This window comes from Schistocerca serialis, chromosome 3 (genome assembly GCF_023864345.2).
Source record: "Schistocerca serialis cubense isolate TAMUIC-IGC-003099 chromosome 3, iqSchSeri2.2, whole genome shotgun sequence".
NCBI classification, from domain to species: domain Eukaryota; kingdom Metazoa; phylum Arthropoda; class Insecta; order Orthoptera; family Acrididae; genus Schistocerca; species Schistocerca serialis.
The window spans coordinates 361,738,103-361,762,218 of NC_064640.1; the positions used below are offsets into that span (position 1 = coordinate 361,738,103).

At 38.0% G+C, this 24,116-nt stretch overlaps 1 long non-coding RNA gene across 1 annotated transcript; it reads right to left on the reverse strand.

The window, feature by feature from the left end:
* Positions 1 to 21,521: 21,521 nt before the first annotated feature.
* On the reverse strand, positions 21,522 to 22,848 carry LOC126470169 (uncharacterized). The gene is made up of 3 exons (XR_007586143.1): positions 22,659 to 22,848; positions 22,397 to 22,534; positions 21,522 to 22,290 (listed from the first exon to the last, which is right to left on the reverse strand). It is a non-coding gene; the product is annotated as an uncharacterized LOC126470169 (long non-coding RNA).
* Positions 22,849 to 24,116: the final 1,268 nt, after the last annotated feature.

Here is a 24,116-nt window from a genome sequence, read left to right on the forward strand (position 1 = left end):
CTCCTTTTTATCAGTGTAAATCTAGATTCCATCTTTATTTGGTCAAGCTGCATGACTAATTAGCATTTGTTACAGAGTTCCTTAAATATTAAAATCCAGTGCAACAAATAAATAAAGTTGTGTTACTGGTAACACAAGCCCCATCTTTAGGGTAACTATTGAAAGTTGTCAATATATTTACTGGGCTCTAATGAAGTAGCAAAAATGATATTTTTTATTTTAATATGTACTTTAAAAGTTAATATTTTGAGGCACTAGTTAAGTGTGTGTGTGTGTGTGTGTGTGTGTGTGTGTGTGTGTGTGTGTGTGTGTGTCAAATTTGTTCCTTGTTGCAACAATAATTTTATAATGTGGTATTGAAAATATACATCATAGATGTCTTTGCATCTATTCCTCCATTCTGAAAGTTTTGTTGTAATAATTTTGACTGATAGTATTTCAAAACTGTTCCATTAAAGCTTGTTTGGAGGGTCTCTGTAATCTTGCATACTTTATTATGCATTTTTAATTTTCTGTGTAGTGTCACAGAACTGTATATTCAATTTATTATTGCAAGTTGGACAACATGGAGTATTTAGGACGAATGTATTTGAATTGCACAGATCATTGTTGTGAAAATTAGTGACACTATATTTCTAAATGTAGGACAATTATTTTCAAAGTGAAACATGGATGTCATAATTTTGCTGATGGATTGAGGACAACTGAATGGGCTATATTTGCCTACAAGTAAAATAATTGACTGCTGTCAGAAAACATTTGTAAATTTGTTTGAAAGGACTCTCTGCAGGGTAGTTTCTAAAAGAGAGAGGAAGGCAGTTGCAAAAATGAAATCAGGGCCTAGTTACAAAGCTTCTTAAACCATGAGACACTCAAATAAGTTTTCTGTGTATATAGACTGAAGTGAGTAGTGAAAATTTGTACCAAGGCTGGGAATCTAACCCGAGTCACCTGTTTACTAGGCAGGTGCATTAGCCACTAAGCCATCTCGACACAGCGGTTCAACCAACTGCTTGGATTACCCCAACATGTCTCCCTCCCTGATCCAGATTCTCGTTGCCACCCCAGTCTACTTCAAATTCCCTCTTACACACAAACATAATTACCTAGGATCATGTTGTGGAATAGCAGCTAATCATCAAATGTAAATGGGGCCTCCAGTCTGACACCCAGTGGCAGTTACTTATACAAATTCTGCTTCAGTCTATATACATAAAATCATATCTGTATGAGACCATTAAAGTCGTTGAAATAGTGTCATTTCACTCAGATAAGTTTCTACTTGTCTTATAACTGACAGCATTATGTCCATAAATTCAAGACTCTGTGTACACACACCCGTCTCCCTCTCTCTCACTTTCCATAAACCTTCCACATCGTGTCTAGTTTCAGTTAGCCACACCACTGTTCCCCTTTACCTGTAACTGCTACAACACAAATTTTCATAAGTTTATGCATGTGCATGCATACACATGTTCATGTTCACACATTTCCTATTGAAATGCTGAAGAAAGAAAATTGATTATGGAGAATAGTATACTGACCACTGAATCTGCCCTCTACCTGTTCCCTTCCTTGCCACAAACCTTGTAAATTACTGTGTTTCGCTGTTCTAGGTGTAAGTAGTAACCTGTGAGCCTTTCGTAGTTGCTGTCAACAACACTGCAAAAAAAAACAGCAGCACTGTGTCTGAAATGTTATATTTCAACATAATGTATATTCCACTGTATTGAATGTTTGTGACAAATACTGTAATGTAACCTGTATGAATCTAGTGTCATTTCTACCATACACAGTCAGGTAATTGTTAGAGAAGAAAATAGCATTGTGCGTAAAGTGTTCATTTCATGCTGCTGTTGCTAGTGGATGCATACAAAGTTATGAAAATGAATTTGTAATATAACTACTTAAACTGACTATTAATGTCATATATGAGCTTCGCATGGAAAAATATTTTGTGATTCTGTAATATAAATACTATAGTGAGGTACAGTGGCACTCACTGATTGCTTCAGAGCACAAGGTCCAACATGTCTACATTGTGGCATAAGGCTGCCTTATTTTTACAAACCTAGTATCTATCCCACCACTAACCTTCACCTACCCATTTCTAGTTGTGCAAATTAGGTTCACATAAACAAGAAAAGATTAGATAAATATCACAAAAGTCATCATATTTGTCTCCTATGGTTTTAGATGGGATATAAATATTTTTGTAATGTGTGCATTAAAGCGTAATGTCAAAGTCAAGGTATATAAAATTTTCTAACAGTCATCGTAACACCACATTGTAGCAGTTACAGAAGAGATTTATGAAAATGAATTATGGAGTGTTTCTGAAATTAGTTTGTTTACTGAAGTGCTTATGAGACTGCATTATGTAATGCATATGTTACAACATTTACTGCAAAGAGAGATTTACAAATGACATGTTTAAAGGCTCCTCCAAAAGAGCACTGGTTTGTCCTAATAGGACAATAACATGAAAAATTTGTGAATTTATTAATACAACATTTGCATGTATTTTTTATCTGTACCAATCAGAAGTATTGTGTCTTCTGCACCAGCTCTTGTTGACAAATGGGTTGAAAAAATATGTATCTGGCCTAATGATGGAAGTTCTTTTCTTCTTTAGCAAGATTTTGTCCCACTACATTTGTTTTTGTGAAACAGAAAATACACACACTGTGCTTGTAACTTGGTGTCCCTTGTATTTTTATGGACCACATATATCACTGCCATGTTAGGCACTTATTAAATATGTATGTATATGTATGTATTTTTTTAGAAATTTTTTTATATTCAGTTAGTTTGTTTTATTGTTGTGTTCTAAACAACACATTTTTAAGAAAGATTGAAGTGCACATATTCCATGGCATTTTACAAACCTACTGCATGTACTTACTAAAGAGTTTTCAGATGAGAAGAGCTTTCTATTGCGATGTGATGACTTAATCCATTGACCATCCTGGACCAAGAGTCAATGAATGTCGAGCAACAGAACACAGCAACCGTATATATCTAGGCAATTCTGTTATAGCTTATAAGGTGGAAAATCTCATTGACCTAGTTTTTATTATTTTTTAAATGCTACAACCATCATATTGTAACCAAGGTCTCAAAATTATTGTGCCCCCCCCCCCTCTCTCTCTCTCTCTCTCTCTCTCTCTCTCTCTCTCTCTCTCTCTCTCTGTGTGTGTGTGTGTGTGTGTGTGTGTGTGTGTGTGTGTGTGTGTGTGTGTGTGTGTGTGTGTGTGTGTGTGTGTTAGCTATAGTGTGGTTTTCTTAATTTCGTAGTGTACATGTTAAGCTTTCTAAAATTTGCGTTTAATGTTCTAAATACTGATGTTTAAGTAACTGCATAAGTGGAGGTGTAAACAGAAAATTAATTCCAAGTATCAATTTGTAGTACCTGATTAAACGCATTGCATTGTATGGATGACAACAGCTTCTTTTGCCCAATCACAGCACAGTGAGTTTGATTTTTGGTATTTTCACAAAGCACTTTCTGATAACCTTTTTTCACATTTAGTAGTAATTGTTTTATCAGGAATAAATCACCAAATTAACACAAAACTCTGTGTGCCAAACTGTCCACCTTTTTTTTTTTTAGCTGTGTCCGTATATGATGGCTTACAGTATCAGTATAAAAGTTTTTTGTGTGTTATTCCACATTTTTACATCTTCTGAACCTTTATTGTTAAGGAACTTGTTCTCTCGAAATTCTCTCTATCTTGAGTGGCTTTTGCTTAGGTGTTCCCCTCCCCACACTGCTTACACTCATTACTATCTTTGATGTTTAGAGCATTGTATCACCTTATTGACATACAACTAGATAAGAAGACAGAAAATTTTGTTGTATATTTTTAGCTGTGTACAGATTACATGCTGCTCTGTGTGCTTATTGTTAAATCTGTACTGTAATTACTGGATGACCTAATAATGATTAATTATTGATGTTACTCACTGTTAAAATACTGAAGTTTTTCTGTTGTTGATGATGATGTTGTTTCCTTTGTGTAAACATTAAGCAGGAATGTTGAATAAATATAAGTACACTGTAAATCTGTATTTTCCACACTTGATGCTTACTATGTTTATAATTTACACAAAGTGTATGCCATATATTTCACTGTCATGTATGTTACATATTCTGTATAAATTAGTGGAGTTTTTATAGACCAGTAAAAAAGGACCTTTAACTAATTAAAAGTTTCCACTTTCCTTATACAGTCTGATCTGTAACATCTCCCATGTGATCGTCATCCAAATAATAGGAATAAATCCTCTTTATTGCACAAGACTAGCCCTTTGACTGCTGTGGACAAATTAACTTGTCATGCTCTGCAGCTCCCTACGTGCTGAGGACATATTTTAATGGCTGAGGACATAGTTTTCGATGTGTGGGGATGGGAATTGGCATGGCATGCATGACCATCCACTGGATATAAAAACCAATAACTTGAGAATGAAATGAGACATCATTCTGCCATCAGTTTTCAGTTGATATCTGGTCTTAAATACACAGGAATACATGTGCTAAAATCGATCATATGCAAAGTTTATGCAGTGTGTTTTATCTCTGCAAATGCTTTAAAATTTCATGCAGTGTGTTACTTAACTTGATGCAGCACAGTTACTATGACAAATAACAAAAAGGAATTCAGTTAAGTATTTCATAGTGGCTGGAACACCATCCGTTGGCACAGGTAACAGCATTAGGCAAGCAGTAAAGAGCACTGCGGTGGTGCGAGTTGGTCTCTCACTGCCCTTTCAAACAATCAGTCTATCTATCTGGATAGCTTTCAGGTTGTCTGCCACTTAACTTTTCGATGGTAGATAATGATTTGCCAACAAAAGCAGCGTTCACAAAAATTTGGCTAAGCACCTACCCCGCATAGGCCATGCAACTCCAGTACATGGGCAGTAACTGAAAGTTTGTTAAACTATCGGGCATTTGGGATTCTTGCATGACTCATTTCAAAAAAAGGTCTAACATTTCCTTTAAGTTGGTTTATTGTCTTTAAGACACAGAAAATGGCTATAAAATCCGTATTTAATATCCCAACATCAATTATGCAGTGTTACTGGCTGTCCCTGTTACAAGTTCATGCCTGAAAGCAGTCAGAAGATATTTTAAATGTAATAAACAGTCACAGACCCATGACTACTTGTGAGTTAACACATTCAGTTGTTCAGTGTGCTTCTTGTAAAGAAGTGTTAGCCATAATGTCTCGTAATCACGCGGAGTTTATGTACGACATGAAATGTTCACATGTGAATATCTCCTAAAATAAACCATTCACAAAGCTCAAACTTTCATGAAATACTCACTACTGTAGTCACTTTTTGTCAGCAACATGAGGACTGATCAAATGCGCATAGGTGTTTACCAGAAGATGGCTCCCGAGCAACTCTCTCCTCTCATAGAGCTGAGCCACAAAGCCCTACTCAAACATTTGGGAAATGCCAGATTCTTATTGGCTAGCACATAAGCAGCCAATCAGATCGTCTCAAGCACTTCTATACTCTAATGTCAGTGAATCAGATTACCACAAGTAATTTAGACTAGAAATCTCATAATTCCGAAACTAAATAAAATTTAATGAAAACAAAATATGAGTCCTCTCCACAAAATTAATTACTAATAAATTTCATACTGAGCACTTCTTCTGGCTACCTCTCACAATATCAACCTCACTCGGACACGTCACAAATTTCCCTATCACACAACTTTCTCATGCATACATTTACATAGTTTTAATAAAATATCACTCTCTCCCTTTATGTTTGCCCTCCATTCAATCTCTCAGTCTCTCCAAAATACTGGCGCAAGCAAAACATGATGAAATAATAATTTTCCAAATCACTTTTAATTAGATCAGAAACTGTGGTAATGAAACTAAAGAAAATTACAGAAACTTAGATTATATAAACCTATCCTCTTGGTTGTGGTTTAAGTTGATACTATAGATGAATACGTTACAGTCCCTAACTCAGTTTCACAGTGCTACCACAGTTATTATGTATTTTAGGTAAAAACTTATGCCTCCAAAAGTTTTGAACTTATTAATTTGAAATTTTAACAGAACAGTTGTTTTATCCATAGAATCTAGTATACTAAGTATGAAAAAGATTGGTTAATACTTCACAGTTGTTCTTCAGATTCATAGAGTGCATGTGTTACATATTTCACGCAGCATTAGGAAAGCACACGGCTTGCTCGGTCCAGTAGCCAGCATTAGAATCAAAATATCTCCCCCCCCCCCCCCCCCCCCCCCCATGACCCAAGATTGCTCTCAAGTACATTTGAGGTTCATATAATGGCAAAATTATTGCCACAACGTAATTTTAACTGAACAAATTAAAACTAATTGCCCATGGTTTCTTTACAAAATTTTGAATGCCAAAAATCTTATTGAAAAAATGAAAATTTATGGAACATTTAACTCTGTTGCAATAATACATTGAATTTTTGTGGATTGGACTTGATAACAATACACTGAAATTATTTACAAAAATTGTGACGAAAAAAATGTTTTACACAAAATTCAAATTTTTGATTCTTTTGAACAAAGCAAATGTCCATTTGGTAAAAATTTATTACAAAAATGAAATTTTTTCAGACTTTTTTTTTAAAAAAAGACTTGACTTTCTCATTTTCATTGCAGAAATAAATTTTCATGATGAAAGAACCTACAAAACTACTTCACTGAAACCATATTTATATAAAAGGCACTTTGGTGGGTGCCCTTCATTACCATTCCTGAAATTCACTATGGTGAGCTTTCATAAGAAAACTTGTAACATTACATAATCTACACTATTTCAAGGTACTATGGAGGATGTCTCTTTTTTTAAGTAAATACATCTTTTAACAAACTTCTCACAAAAAGCACTAGGGTTGGCATCCTTAAAAATACCTGATCTACAGTAGTACGAGAGGGGGAACCATTTCCTATCTTTCACAAAAAGTTTTTCATTGTGGTGAGTGTCTATGAAAATTATATAATTTCAGCACCTACTTTTCAATGAAACAGCATGGGGACCTCTTTTCACATTTACTCTTACACCAACTCCATACCTGGGTACTTTATAAACATGAACATCTTCTCATCTGTGAGGTACAAGTGACTCTCATATCCAGTTTACTGGTTTACGTAATGGGTGTCCCTGCAAAATACTGTATTTCAAAGCCAAACAGTCATTACTTTGCTTCCTCGTAAGAAGAATGTTATATATATTTCTTCCAAATACATACACTATTTGTTTCTTGTCATCATCGGTACATTTACAAAGACAATTTTCTGGATTTCATTGACTTTACATATCCAGTTGCAACATTACTCCACTGAGGTACTGTTCATTATAAATTCTTCTTCAGAAAAAATATTTTTCAGTATAAAGTGAACTCACAATTACTAATCAAAAGTAAATGGTACTCTAACTATCCCTATCTTTACCCAACTCATTAAAAGGCACATCACACTCAATTTCGCTCAAGCAAGTTACTGCTGAAAACATCTCTCTTTACTGTGCAAATTCTTTGCCTCTGATCATAAATCTTTCCAAATTAACTCTCAAATACCAGTAAACACATTTGTCAACTTTAGAAAATCTTTAGCACATTTCATCACACTAACATTTTACATTATCTTATTCTTAAAAAATTTCACATATTTTCCTCTCTCATTCCTCATGCACTATTTAGTATGTTAGTACAGTATTTAGTACTGAAATTTGTTCAAAAATGGTTTGTCAATAACTTGTATCTCTTACAAAACACTATATACACAAATAGTGAAGAAATAACAGACGATAGCGAAAGTTCTGAACGAAGAAGAGGTAGGTTGTCAATATGAAAACAAAAAGGAAATAATATTGCTAACAACTCGGAATACCTGGTGTTCGTCAAATACCTGACGTCGCAAAGAATATGCGTCCCCAGTGGCCACTTAGTTACAGTTACTACTGTCCCCATCATCTTTCTGTATATACTTCTTTAGGTCAATAACATTGCGTAGTCCTAACAGTTTGTATGTCTTACAACACTCTAGCCTATAGGCATTCGCATGAGACTTGTCCACTATTCTAAAAGGACCCACATATTCATCTGTGAATTTCTTGGTTTCTGCAGACACCTTTTTTCACTTTTCCTTAGTTTTAACGATTAGCAAGTCTCCAGTCCGAAAACTTGTGGGAGGGTCCCTAGCATCGTGTCTTTTCTCCCCCCACTCCCTCCTCTCCCCCAGGGGGCTCCTTCCAAATATTTGCCTTTGCTATTTTCTTTTTCTGCTCCACTTCTGTTAGTTCAGGGAATCCCACTAGCTCGAATAATAAATTATTAGATCTAATAACCACACGTCAATTCTACAGGTGCAAATCCAGTGGCTTCATGCTTTAAGTGATTAATCACCTCTTCACAATATCAAATATAGTTGGCCCGAGCTAACTGTTTCTTACGACAATATGTCCTGCAAAGTCAATTCAGTTCTTATATTATTCCTTCACACATATTACCATGTGGGAAATACGCAGAAATCTTTATATGTTCGATATTTCTATTTCTCAGACACTCTTCAAACTTCTTAGATACAATTGTGGCCCATTATCTGACATTATTGCCTTTGGTACACTAATGCTCACAAAATACCCTTTTCCAGTTTACTAACCTTTATTCTGTAATTTGCCTTTTTAATGGGGTACAATCTAACATACTTAGTGAATCCATTGACTAGTACAAATACGTACTCACAACCCCCCATTCAAGCAGGCAACAAGCAAGGCACGACGACCTTCCCTAAATCTACTCTATTCTGAGGTTCTTCTGGATACATCTGTCCCTGCACTATTCTGTTGTTAGCTCTCACCTTTTGACATTTATCACAGAACTCTAAATGCTTTTAAATTCTTCTCCACATGTTGTTTAAAATTTTCTGATCCCATAATGACCATATTGTTGATGCATATGGTCTGTTACTAAATCGACTTGTTGCTTTGGAAAGCAAAGTTTGCTAGTCCTACCTACCGTTTTTTCTTTGTCTAAACAGCACACCTAGATGCAATCTGTAATATTCTACTAATTTTGGAAAATTTGGATGACTGAGTCTGCTTTTAACTACGAGGGTGAGTCAAATGAAAACCTTAAATATTTTTTTAAATATTATTTATTGTGCAGAAGTGGTACAAAGCTGTATCGCTTTTCAACATAATGTCCCCCACGCTCAATGCAAGTCCTCCAGCGCTTACAAAGTGCATAAATTCCTTTAGAAAAAAATTCTTTTGTTAGTCTGCACAACCACTCGTGCACCGTGTGGTGTACCTCTTCGTCAGAACAGAACTTCATTCCTCCCATTGCGTCTTTGAGTAGTCCAAACATATGGAAATCACTTGGGGCAAGGTCTGGTGAGTCTGGTGGATGAGGAAGACACTCAACATGCAGGCCTGTGATTGTTGTAACTGTTGTACCGGCAGTGTGGGGGCTTGCATTGTCATGTTGCAAAAGGACACCTGCTGACAGCAATCCATATCGCTTTGATTTGATTGCAGGCCGCAGATGATCTTTTAGGAGATCTGTTTATGATGCACTGGTGACAGTGGTCCCTCTAAGCATGTAATGCTCCAAAATGATGCCTTTTTCGTCCCAAAAGAGAGTCAGCGTAACCTTCCCTGCTGATGGTTCTGTTCAAAACTTCTTTGGTTTTGGTGATGAGGAATGGCGCCATTCCTTGCTCGCTCTCTTCGTTTCCGGTTGGTGGAAGTGAACCCAGGTTTCGTCCCCAGTAATGATTCTTGCAAGAAAGCAATCACCTCGTTCAAAGCGCCGAAGAATTTCTTCACAAGCATCAACACGTCATTATCTCATTTCAGGAGTCGGCTGCCGTGGCACCCATCTTGCAGACACTTTGTGAAACTGGAGCACATCATGCACAATGTGGTATGCTGACCCATGACTAATCTGTAAACATGCTGCAGTGTCATTCAGTGTCACTTGGCAGTTTTCCTTCACTATGGCTTCAACTGCTGCAATGTTCTGTGGAGTCACAACTTGTAGTGCCTGACCTGGATGAGGAGCATCTTCCACTGAAGTCACACCATTTGCGAACTTCCTACTCCATTCGTAGACATGCTGCTGTGACAGACATGCATCACCGTAGGGTTCATGTCTGGAGAACATGCTGGCCGCCCTAGTCGAGCAATGTCATTATCCTGAAGGAAGTCATTCACAAGATGGGGGTGCGAATTGTCATCCATGAAGATGAATGCCTTACCGATGTCGGGAGTGAAGCTGCGCATCATGCAGCCTACTGCGCACAGTTTGTGTTGTAACACGACGTCCTGTGGGTTCACAAAAAGCATGAATTTCAATAGGTTTCACACCTTCACTACGCAAAAACGGGATAACAGAACGCTGTTCTTCCCTGGTGCAAGTTGCTAGTGGGGCACCCATCTTTATACTGATACTGTAATGATGATTCTACAACACTACTTATTATTACATGACCACTGCTGTTAGTAATTATCTGTTCTACATTTGTGAGTCTTGTGTCATGCTCTTGTAGGTTACCACTTACTGCTTTACCACATTCTGACAAGTTAGTTTCTAAATCAGTTATTCTTGCACACGTTGCCCCCCCCCCCCCCCCCCAAGCAGTCTGCATTTTACACATTCCTCCTTAATTTTATCAGCCAGAATTTTGTGATCCTCATTACACTGTTTTCAGCATGATCTACTTGGGCCTGTACTTTATTCAAGCCAGCACGTAACGGCTCACCTAGCTGTTTACTACCTTGAGCAACTTGCTTTATATGGGTAGTTAGCTCACCTTTTACTGTTACAATATCATTCTTACATTCTTGTTTTGCATGGCAAATTTGTCCTTTCAAACTTTCATTAAGTTGTGATATCTCATTTTTTACAGAATCACTTAAGCCTGAAATTCTGTGATCCATTTCTCCCTGAATTTCCTCTTTAAAATTTTTCAATTTATATTCAGACTGTTCTGAATTTTCAAAAACTAATCCAGTTATTTTACTATCCACATCAGACCCAAGTTCAAATATTTTTGTATTCATATTACTTATATCAGTACCCAGTCCACTTACACACATCAAAAAAGTATTACATCACCTTGGTTCCGAGAGTTCTGGAACCTGTACAGAAAATTGGAAGAGAGATCAACATAAACATCATTTCCGCCCATTTTATTGTTCATGGAAACCACACATTACATGTTGTACCACCATACAGTGAGACTTTCAGAGGTGGTGGTCCAGACTGCTCTACACACCAGTACCTCTAATACCCAGTAGCAAGGCCTCTTGCATTGATCCGTGTCTGTGTTTGTCGTGGCATACTGTACACAAGCTCATCAAGGCACTGTTGGTCCAGATTGGCATAGATCATTCAGAATGGTTGGTGGGTCACATCATTCATAAACAACCCTTTTCAATCTATCCCAGACATGTTCGATAGGGTTCATGTCTGGAGAACATGCTGGCCGCCCTAGTCGAGCAATGTCATTATCCTGAAGGAAGTCATTCACAAGATGGGGGTGCGAATTGTCATCCATGAAGATGAATGCCTTACCGATATGCTGCCGATATGGTTGCACTATCGGTCGGAGGATGGCATTCACATACCATACAGCTGTTACGGCACCTTCTATGACCACCAGTTGCGTATGTCAGCCCCACATAATGCCACCCCACAACATCAGGGAACCTCCACCTTGCTGCACTCCCTGGACAGTATGTCTTAAGACGTTCAGCCTGACTGGGTTGCCTCCAAACACGTCTCCAACGATTGTCTGGTTGAAGGCATATGCGACACTCATTGACGAAGAGAATGTGATGCCAGTCCTGAGTGGTCTATTCGGCGTGTTGTTGGGCCCATCTGTACACGCTGCATGGTGTCGTGGTTGCAAAGATGGACCTCGCCATGGATGTCGGGAGTGAAGCTGCGCATCATGCAGCCTACTGCGCACAGTTTGTGTTGTAACACGACGTCCTGTGGGTTCACAAAAAGCATTATTCAGCATGGTCGCATTGCTGTCAGGGTTCCTCTGAGCCATAATCTGTAGGTAGCGGTCATCCATTGCAGTAGTAGCCCTTGGGCGACCTGAGCAAGGCATGTCATGGACAGTTCCTGCCTCTCTGTATCTCCTCCATGTCCGAACAACATCGCTTTGGTTCACTCCGAGACACCTGGACACTTCCCTTGTTGAGAGCCCTTCCTGACACACAGTAACAATGTGGGCGCCATCAAACCGCCGTATTGACCGTCTAGGCATGGTTGTACCACAGACAACATGAGCCCTGTACCTCCTTCCTGGTGGGATGACTGTAACTGATTGGCTGTCGGACCCCCTCCATCTAATAGGCGCTGCTCATGCATGGTTGTTTACATCTTTGGCCAGGTTTAGTGACATCTCTGAACAGTCAAAGGGACTGTGTCTGTAATACAATATCCACAGTCAACGTCTGTCTTCAGGAGTTCTGAGAACTGGGTGGTGCAAAACTTTTTTTGATGCGTGTATTTTAATATCCATTTATTTCAGATCTTACTTCATTCATAATACTACTGCTAATACCAAGCACCCATTTCATAATGTTTTGGAACATGGTTGCAACGCTAACTTTCTGCTCACCAGCCTCCAATGTTAGCTCTATTGTTGCTTCAGTAACAGTAAATGGTACTAATTTTAACATTAGGGCCAGGTGTCTGTTCCCTACTTCTTTCTTGAATAAGAATACATATATTTTTTCTCATCAGCTTCATAATCTGACTCCCTTCTTATTTTCTTCACAAGACCTGGTGCCAACTTAACATTAGCTTCCACCATGACTTGCTCATTGATTCACCCGTAAGTATCTGAGACTGAATTTGGATAACCACTGTCATTAATTTGAGACACATCAAAACTAATATTTCCTCTCAAACTATCATCTGCAAGTGTGGAATCTAAACTATCATCTGCAAGTGTGGAATCATGAAAATCTACACACTCCTTCGTTTCACTTATTACAGGCTTATCACTTTTCTCCATGTTGACAATTTTCTCTCCACACACACACACACACACACAAACACACACACACAACAGAGTATGTCCGTCAAATGCTGCCAGCTCCGGTCCAGTTACTGGAACCCCACAACACTGTCCATGGCTGCAACTGTTTCTACTGCCAGTCTGCTGTGGCTTGCTGCTCCAAGCTGTTTCTGTTCACCTCGAAGATGATGGATTCACACCCTCCCATCAGCATGATGAAGAAGGTACCGGGATTCATCAGACCATGCAACACTCTGCCACTGTGTGTAACAAGGAAGGACATGACTAGTAGTGGTCTGTGGTACCCTCCATCATGCACTGTTAGGTGGCTTGCAGAATACATACGTAGATGTAGATGTCTTCTCCAAAACTGACAGTGTCTTTTAACAGGATAGTTGTCCATGTCACAAGGCCAGATTGTTGCTACAATGGTTTGAAGGGCATGATAGTGAACTCACACTGATGCCTTGGGCACCAAATTTGCTTGACCTTAACCCAATAGTACACATCTAGGATTCTCCATGCTCACAAACCACTAGCCCATAATTTGTAGGAAATGCGTGACCTACGCATGAATATCCAGTGCCAACATATCTTCAGAAAATCACCAAGGATTGTTGAATCAATGCCTTGCAGAGTCACTGCCATATTGTGTTACAAAGGTAAACCAACATGCTATTACGCAATTGGTCAAATGTTTTGGATAGTAAAAGTATGATTTATGACAATTGTCCTATACCCATAAATAAATCATGGTTGCAGATAAATGGAAGAAACCAGTTAATAATAGTAAACTTTGTAATGCAGTAATAAAACATCCTCTTACCATTAATAATGCAATGCCAGAAAAAAATACACTGAAGATTTATTGTTGCAACAGTGCATATGGAGTACGTGAAATGATTATATTTACATATCAATAACACATGCGGTTCTGAGGTACTAGGTATTTACCCATGTTGAAACACCCGCATTAATAGGTGATGTAGTCTCCACAGGTGGCAATGCAGATGGCTGGCATCCAGTTGATCATACAAATGGTGAATACAGTCGTGGGATACATTATGCCATACCTCTTGACCTGTTCACACAGTTCTGTAAGAGTTGTTCCTTGATGAGTTGCACGTGTCACTTCTTGTTCCATCATATCCCACATGTCTCTGATTGGAGATAAGTCCGGAGATCAGGCTGGCCAGGGAAGTTGCTGCACATCTAGCAGAGCATGTGGAGTTTCACTAGTAGTGTGTGGGCAAACATTATACTGTTGGAACAACACATCACCTTCCTGTTGCAAGAATGGCAAAAGAACAAATCAAACAACATTCTGGATGTACCAAGAAGTGGTCAGTGTCCCCTCCACAAACACCAAAGTTGACTGAGAGTTGTAGCTTCTTGCACCCCATAAGGCCTGGGGTGGGGCCAGAGTGTCATGGATGAATGCACTCTAGAAGACAGCACTCATCAGGTCTACACTGTATGCACACATGACCATCACTCGCATGCTGGCAGAATCTGCTTTCATCATTGACCATCTTCCGAGTGACCCTCTGACAGCATCAGTAGTTGTGCACATTGATGATATGATGTAAGAGGAAGATGGACTAGGGGTGTGCATTCCTGTAGTCCCACTGCTAATAAATGGTTTGCAACGGTTCGAGTTGATGTGTCTGGGCACACAAGTCCTCTTATCTGTGTTGTGGTAGCTGTACCACCTGACACAGCAGCCTTAACAGTACGATGATCGTGGCAGGTGTCTGTGCAGCACGATCATCCTGAACTTCACCTACTAGTGTGAGAATGTTCAAGTGACCACCAATGCCCACCTCATTGCATAACTGATGCAGCATGTCCAACTCGTGTGGCAATTCTCTGAAAGGACCTTCCCACCACTCGGAAGGATACACTTGCACCATTTCAAACTTGCTCAGTTGTCTGCAGGAAGCACAAGTGTTTCTCCATGGCATGGTTATCTGCCTACTTCACACGTTTGCACCACACTGAGCCTTCTGGCTGTGAGCATTCCCTATTAAAGGAGATTGATAGGGAAGTCATCACTCAGGCACTTGGATTGATAGGGAAGTCATCTCTCAGGCACTTGTTCTTGTCGTAAAATTTTACCTCTCCTGCTTTTGATCGATCAACCGTCAAGGCAATCCATTTCTAGACGAAAACGCTCTTCAAACTACACTGGTTTAATAACATCGTTAGGACCAGTAGGAGCCGGCCGAAGTGGCCGTGCGGTTAAAGGCGCTGCAGTCTGGAACCGCAGGACCGCTACGGTCGCAGGTTCGAATCCTGCCTCGGGCATGGATGTTTGTGATGTCCTTAGGTTAGTTAGGTTTAACTAGTTCTAAGTTCTAGGGGACTAATGACCTCAGCAGTTGAGTCCCATAGTGCTCAGAGCCATTTGAACCTTTGAACCAGTAGGTTTCTACAGGCATAGAATTTGTAAATTACTTTAGAATTGTCAGATGGTTTTAGATATTGTGAAAGAATATACTGTCGCTGATTAATTTCTCTTTGATGATTACTGACGTGTTCAATAAACTAATAGAAAACGCAATTTAAATATTCACTGTACTAATAGAAATCAAATTCAACTTACTGCAGAAACATCACGACGAAAGTCTATTTTAATAAGCCATCAAGTGTCTGTAAGACGATTGTGCCTATTTGGACACGAATTAGTAGTATATTACCAACTTTTTGACTTCAGAGAAGTCTGTATTTACTTCATGTAAATAGTACTCAAGTATTAAAAGCGTGGCAGTTCATAGATAAAATTATGAATTCACAACAACAAAAAATGTCGGCAGAAAACAAAAATGGCATTATGAATTTTGCAGTACCATAACGTTTTTGCTCTGACACTAAGGAGTACCAAAATTAGCAAGAAGAATTTTGCTCGAGTGTTGTCTTACGATTCCCTTACTGTATTTCCATCTGCCTGCTTGTAGCTCTGCTACAAAAGAATAAAAATCTGGCATTCACCGACTCTCAATAGACGAACAAAAGCGACTTGCAACAGACAGGCAAGCACTTTACCACGGAGCTAGCGAATAGGTGCAGTTTCCTTTTCTTACTTATTGCCCCAGTAGTCACTATGACAGATAAATTGCAACATAAGAGACGTGAGTAGTTGTATTTCCTGTGTGGAACGACTTTCGTGGACCCAAAAGTATTAACTAATATACTGATATAATATCTCAAGACAAATCATTCACATTATTCAATTGAAATCATACGATAATATCAAGTGAATTTAGCAGGATAGTTCCGTGCCATCAAGGAAGTAACTCGTTGATCACAGAGTTACAGGCGTCTAAAGCTAGCGAAATGAGGGATGCTCAACTACCGGACCTACCGATAGATGGCTCTAGCGCGTGCCGGCATATCTGAATTTGGCAAAAAAAGCGAAGTGTCAAAACACGGATGAGAATGTTTTTCGTTCTGCGCCCTCATAAGTATTTTATATTGGATGTTCTAGATATCTACACATCAACATAATGAAGTGTTTCTAATCTAGCGAGAAAAAACAGTGACAGTTCTGCTATGAAATTCCTAAATTCGAGTGTGTTTTGAAAGTTTGACAAGCTGACCTATAAATTGTTTACTATTTTATGAGTGCTTTACTTATTTGCCCGTTTTAAAACACTATTTAAGATTCAATGGAGGTCAACAAATTACCTTACTTGCCGAAACTTGTAACTACTGGTATAATTCGGAAAATCAAATGTGGACAACAGTGAAGACGTCTCTTGAAGAAAAGTTGACATCGTTTGCTGAGGGGTATCTTTACTGACAACAGAAATTACAACCGAACTATTAAAGTATTACTTACGTATAAACAGAAAAAATCATTATTTTTCTTTATCTGAAGTGATGCATTACCGATCTGCATATATGCTGACACTGTAGTTGCAACATGCACTTACGAATTTGGCTCTCCCTTTGATCAGTAATTTAAATGCCATGATTTTATTAACGCCTGTACATGACACGGTGTATTTAAACTGAGTGATATGGTAGAAGCACCAGTTTTTAACAGTGCTTCAGTCTTTGATACGAGACAAGAAATACATTTAAATGAGATAAACACAAAGCCCAACGTTAAGGCTCCTCTTAAATGCATGACTTGTATCATTTGGAAGTTAAGTCTAGTAATAATATTATATTGGACTGATCCATGTTGAAAATAACCTCGATTAGTTGTTAATTTTAAGGTTGGCGTGTCTTAAAACTGTAATTTTCCAGTCTGACACCCAAACAATTTTAAAATTGAATTCAAAACATGTCAGTGAGCAAAATTAATTACACTTTGACTTACAACCATAGAATTCTATTTCTGTGAATCTTGGTTCCAGTCTTTGACATGGTGTCAATCACTGGAATGACTAGTTGTCATTATACGGCCCAAGCAAAAAACAAACCTGAAAGTGAAAGCTGCAGAAGCTGGCTAGACAGGCACCCCAATGGCTGCTACAATCTGTGTGAGACAAGGGTGACATTATATTGCAAAATTATTGTAAAAAAGCTCCATATTGTCTGAATTTGTCCTATACTGACAGGACAATCTAGTCCAGTCGATTTTCTTATCTGCAAAAGTATACTAGCCAATACCAGTGGCACAAAGGTAGTGCCACATTACAAACTATCTGGTAAAAAACAGAAGTATTGGTGGACAATGTACAGTAAATAATATGTAATAATCAGAAATTCAAAATTGGTTTGAAGAAATAGGACAGTATTTGGAAAGAGAGTAACATTTTGAAAATAACAAATGACGCAAGTAGAGTTTTCAGTTATGAAAGCTTGCTTAATTTTTTTTTTTTTTTCCCCTCTCTCTTTTCGATTATCATGGGAAAAATGTGATAACAAAAGCGCAAGAAAGTTGTGTACAATGTTGGAAATGATGAAAAAGAAAATCTCACTATGCTTCCTCCTCCATGTGAAGAGTATTCCTGTAATAATAGCTAATAGCATCCCAAGAACATGAGGGTGTCACAGTGGAGATTTGTTTTCTGGTACAGACACCTGATACAACTATTCCACAACAAAACGTACTTTCAATAGGTGTGGTACCAGTGCACTCCCATAGGATAACAGAATATTATGTCCTCCAGGAATCACATTGGGTACACCACATACAGCATAAACTGTACAGCAACTACAATGCTTTGTGAGCAAGTAATAACAGTCAGTATCTTTAATTTTAACGTAACTCTTGACTCCCATAATTATCTGCTTATACGTGTGCTTGTACTACAGGTTATTGGTAAAGCAAATACTAATTGAATACGTCTTCACACTTTTAATACTTAGCAGAAATTCTGAAAAAAGGAAATTGTTTTATTACTGTATCACCCCTATGGTGAATTAAGAGGTACTGACTGGTTTCTTTGAACATTTAATAGAAGCCTTCTTTTTTACCTGTTATTGATAAAGAGCCATTCCAAGTTTTGTACAGAACAATCTCTCGCATTTTTCATGAGGTTTGTTATTCTGTACACTAATATTTCTTCTTCTAAATGGTAACTAATGCATTCAGACAGTGCTGGTATTAAAGGTAATTCATGAAATAAATTATATTTAAACCAGAAAATTAAAGGTTCCACATGGCACATGAAAAGTACCTTGCTACACACATGTATGTACAGATTCCAAAATGTCTGTGAATTTGAGTTACAAACTTTTTTAAATAGAAATATGAAGATCACAATACTTTGGGTCTGCAATAACTCAAATGTAAAATACTTTAGTTCCCTATGGGAAACTTTGTTCTTTACGTGACTCGTGCAACTGCTTTCACTCTTAATGGAAAACTAAATGGTTTATGTTAAAGTTAACTAGCATAAAGTGTAACCATTGTTACATAATTTCTGTGAAGTAAGATTCCTTAATGTTATTTCCTTCCTTTGTCGTCATAACTCGATAATTTCAGTTCCGTATGGGACATATGAACCAACAAAATGAAATGCTTTTATTACTATGACCAAACAAAATCTTTTTAACATGTAGTACACAGTTCAAATCAGCAAAAAGTGTAACCGTATAATTAAGGTAAATGTTGATGAAAATTAGGCATGTAACATGAATACTGAAATTTCCTAGATTTCCACGTGCACCTGTAATCACTGCATTCTGTACTTTGTAGTGCTAGAAAGATAATTCTATATGATTATTTGCATTCTCTCCCCCCACCCCCTTAACACAGGAAAATATAATAGAAAGACATCCTAACAAAATAAGGACAAAATTCAGAAAATTAGGTTTTGCCTGACTCAAGTCCCCTTATTCTAGAATGGTTATAAAGTAATAAGAATGCTTATGATCAACTGGAACATTGTGTTCATTATAGGAAGAATTAACAGAGTAACAATTTTATTGCTCTTATGTTGCAGAGTATCCACAAACATTACTGTTTGAAATATAGGGCCACTGCATACTTCATTAGATCACACCCATCCTGTGATTAAACTGTTTTCTTAAAGTGAAAAATTCAAGTTAACATAGTTATTGAGGGACATATTTTCTCACACTGAAAGCCATCTGTCAAATAAGTCTCAGAACATTTTTTTCATTAATTTCACAAAAATCACCTGTTTTTAATGCAAGTGCATATTTTGTAACACCAAACATCTTAAAATAAGCTTGTATAATAAACAATTATAATTTTGTTACAATATCTACACAGGATGTAAAGACTTGATTTTACTTCAATGTGATTCATCTTTTGAAGTTCATCATTACACAACAACAAATCTATGGACAAAATAGTTTTAAAAAAGCTGTCAAAATGTCACACCCATCTGCATGGAATGTCCCATTACATAATTTTTCCAATTTGAGCACTATACATGATTAAACAATATGAGTTTATTTAACTTCTGCCTTATACTTGATTTGTTGTTTAAAATTTTCTCAGCAGGCTTTTTTTCCACATGTTTTTAAGCATATGCAGGAGTATAGGGATGCAATCTTACAAACAAGTTGAGTCTGATGTAAGTCCTCAATCCTAATTTCATAACGGTAATCATGACCAAGAGCAGGAAATCTACAAATTTATTTTTAACACAATGCAAAATCTTGGCCTGTATATGTTTCTGTCACATATCCCCAGCAGTCACAAACATCTGAAACAGTTTCTGAGTATTCTACAACAGAGTACACGCAGTCACTTGTTTTAACCAGTTTTCCCCATTTAACAAAATTTACAAATGCATTTTTATTGGCCATATTGGGAAAAGCATAGAGAGAATCACATTCTAATGCAGATTTAACTACTGGTGGCTTCAGTATGTGAAGTGCACACCACTCCTCTACTTCATTTTCTGCAGCACTTTCTACTACATGCTTTCTTGCATGAAAATCATAAACAGGTGGCAAACAACACACATTAAAATTTGAGCAATTCCCATTCATGGCAGTGACACTGTTACCCAAGAGCAACTTTCTCATGGCACATTTGAGCTGGTATGCATTTGGATTGTTGTTCCAACCACATCTGGACCGAATGCAGGGGAAAAAAGCTCTATGTGGTCTTGTGACAGTTTATATGTTAGCAAATACTTCAAAGGAGATTCAACACGAAGCATACTTGTCAGAGCTATGTGCCTTACTGATTGCACATTGAAAATTATCCCAAAAGCAAAAGTATTTCTTGCATGGAGCAGCAATGGAACACCAATGATTTTTAAGCTTTTGATATAATTTTCAGTGTGTCTGAAAATACCAACGTGTTGACTGGGTGTTGTGTGATGTCCTTAGGTTAGTTAGGTTTAAGTAGTTCTAAGTTCTAGGGGACTGATGACCATAGATGTTAAGTTCCATAGTGCTCAGAGCCATTTGAACCATTTTTTTTTTAATTTAATTTTTTTTTTTAAATACCAAGCCAATAAGATTTGTTATCAAGTCTCAGGGGGCTCTTATACCCTTTACCTAATGGATTTCTGGAGTTCAGAATATCAAAAATCCTATAAATATTATACAAAAATTCTACTGTTGCTTCACTTCCTTTAATATTTGGATCACCAACCCTCCTCAAACACTCTATACTATCTGCCACACTAGAACTCAGTCTGTGGAGCTAATGAAACATTCATTTTTCTATTTACATAACTTATACGTTGTCCTGATAGTTTTTTGGCAAATGTCATACCTTCTTCTTGTTGTACGTTGTTCAACTGCTCAACGAAATGCCATCTAATAATGCCAGTTGGAGATGTTGTACCTTGTTCAATTGCTCAACAAAATGCCATCTAATAATGCCAGTTGGAGACTCTAGCAGATACTTCTGCTAGAGCATTTCTGGCAAACTTAATCATATGACATGTCCAAGATACAATAAACATTGTAGCTCTTAAAATCACCCTTGGAAAAATTTAAAGTACAGCCAAGTGTACGTAAAGTGCTTATATTTACCTTGCAGCCATCACATGTAACACACCAAACCCTAATGCCAGAACTATGCAGCCTCTCCAAAGCGGATTTTATCAGTGTGGCCTGATTATTTGCCTGTACACCATTGATAAAGAAATATGCGATCGGGCATATAAATTTGCCTTTAATAGAGACAAGCATGAAAACCAGAGCCTCAGATGCCTCTATTACTTCTTTTGACTGAGGCACTTCCCCACCAAACTCTAAAAAACCTGTGTATTGCTTAGTTCCTTGGTCCCAAACTACTTGCTTCCTGAGTGCCATATTGTCTACAATTAGACATGAATCGCTGAACTGGTCCTTTACAATTGGGTTCGATTTAACGTAATTAAAAACATCTTTTAAGAAGCCAGTTTCACAGTCGACACTTGCCCCCCTTTTGGAAATCAATGATTTATGAGTCAGAGGCATTAATTTTTGCAGGTATTCATATGCTGCTGGTGAATAAAAGTACACAGTCATCGCAAACATTTTCACATTTGTTGTGTATCTATTACCCTTTGACGAGAGAGAGTTGTCCACTAAATTGCACACTAATTCCACTTGTGTTCCTTTCTGATGATTGAGGAAGTTATGTAACTTCTCAGGAAGATGCCCCTTCTCCTTCAATGAACTTATGATGTCATCCATGGAAAACACTTTCTTCTCTCTTCCTCGAAAGTTTTTCACGGACACACTTCAGTTTACATTTTAATTCGTGCTCAATGTCTGAGAAAAAATTGCAAGTTTCGGTCGCCTTGTCTTCCATTTCTACTTTCGACTGTATACCACAATCAATTACTTGAGAACCAACTGCACTCTGAAATAAAGAAATAATTTCGTTATATATGATTGAAATAACTCACGGCTTGATGAAAAAATATTATAAGAAAACTTTGGGGGTGTGAAAACATCCTTATACTAACGATTTCGACACAATTCGTAGCTTCTGCATCGGATAAATGGGACGTGCTTTCCACGGAAGAATTCTCATTGACAACATTCTCCACGCAATCAGTAGCTTCTGCAGAGGGCAAATCAAACACGGATTCCAGGACAGAACGCTAAAAACAAAAATGTGGAACTGTATTACAACATTGCTTAGACCTATGCAACCCATTTGTGTCCGTACGAAATAAATTCACAAAAGTCAAAACCACACACATAACAAGGAAATTAATTAGCTACCTCAAATGGAGAAGTATCGTTGTCACTCAAAATCCTAACATGTCGTCGTGGCTGTTTGTTTGGTGGCATCAAATGTGTCGGAAAGTAAAAAATTGATAGCACTGCTTCGGGTCTGAGACGTTTCTTCCACGTTCCAGGGCTCACTACGTAATCATCTTGTCGGAAAATGTTTCCGCAAAGAAAACTGCAAGACATAGGTTTAAAATCTTTCCGCTTCACGGAAGTAATCCACTTCTTTAGCAGCTCTGGGTGCTTTAGAGGAAACCTGTTCAAAAACATCGAATTAGCAAACGCATTGTTGGCGTATTGTATCGGTAGTCCTATTACCTGTGAAATGGTAAGTCACTTTCCTTACTCCATCGCTTCGTACAATTGCAAGCGGAACAAGAAATCACCATTTCGATAATCCTTAATTCCTTATACACCGTACAGACCGAGAGAAACTTCTTGGCAAATTCAAATATGGCGGGCAATACAGACGACAGTAATCAGCTGGTAGAGCCATCTATCGGTAGGTCCGGTAGTTGAGCATCCCTCATTTCGCTAGCTTTAGACGCCTGTACAGAGTTGCCACTTGCCAAACATATCTGCATTGTTGCCAAGTTTCAGTTTTACTGCCAGGAAGGATAGCAGCTGGTGTCTTCTGTGAGTACAGGCGTCTAAAGCTAGCGAAATGAGGGATGCTCAACTACCGGACCTACCGATAGATGGCTCTAGCGCGTGCCGGTCAAGAGATCATATCTCGTCTCAAAGATGTGGGTAGCAAGGGCCGGAATATCCTCATTATCTGTCAATGAGTCTTATGATAACAGACACTGTAATTAACGCACGAAGTAATCATCTCGTGAACGTAAATTTTCCAAATCGGTGTCACTTATTAAACTTGAATTGTTCAGAAAATTACAACTATATCTAGTGAAATAAGTAGGTTAATGCAACTCCAGTCCGTCACTATCGCTGAGTTGCCAAACATTTTCCGAATAACACAGATACTACGAATCGAAACATTCAGCCTTGTTAATCAATTAAATATCGAAGGACAGCTGTCTAGGCTGTCACAGGGCGTTAAAAAACCAGCTACAGGGGCAGATGAAAGTTTGTGCCTGACCAGGTTCTAACCCAGATTTGGGGTTTCTTTTCTTTTGAACATGTCTGAAAGAACAGGCACCACACATATATGCATATACTGGGTGTTTCAGGAGGAATATTAGATATTCTAGTAGATGGTAGTATAGACGAATTGCATAAAAAATTCCATATAAATGTGTTCACCTTTTATTGAGTACAGTGGTACAGATGTTAGTACGTAACCCTAACAGACTCAAAGCAAAGGCAAGTGAGGGCGTTCAAAGTTGACTGTCAAAAATTCCCCCAGCAACTACAATGCGCTTTTGACTTCTCTTGATAACACCACAGCTAGCTCTTCTGAGATCGTCTTTCTGTTCTTTTATGAGGGCA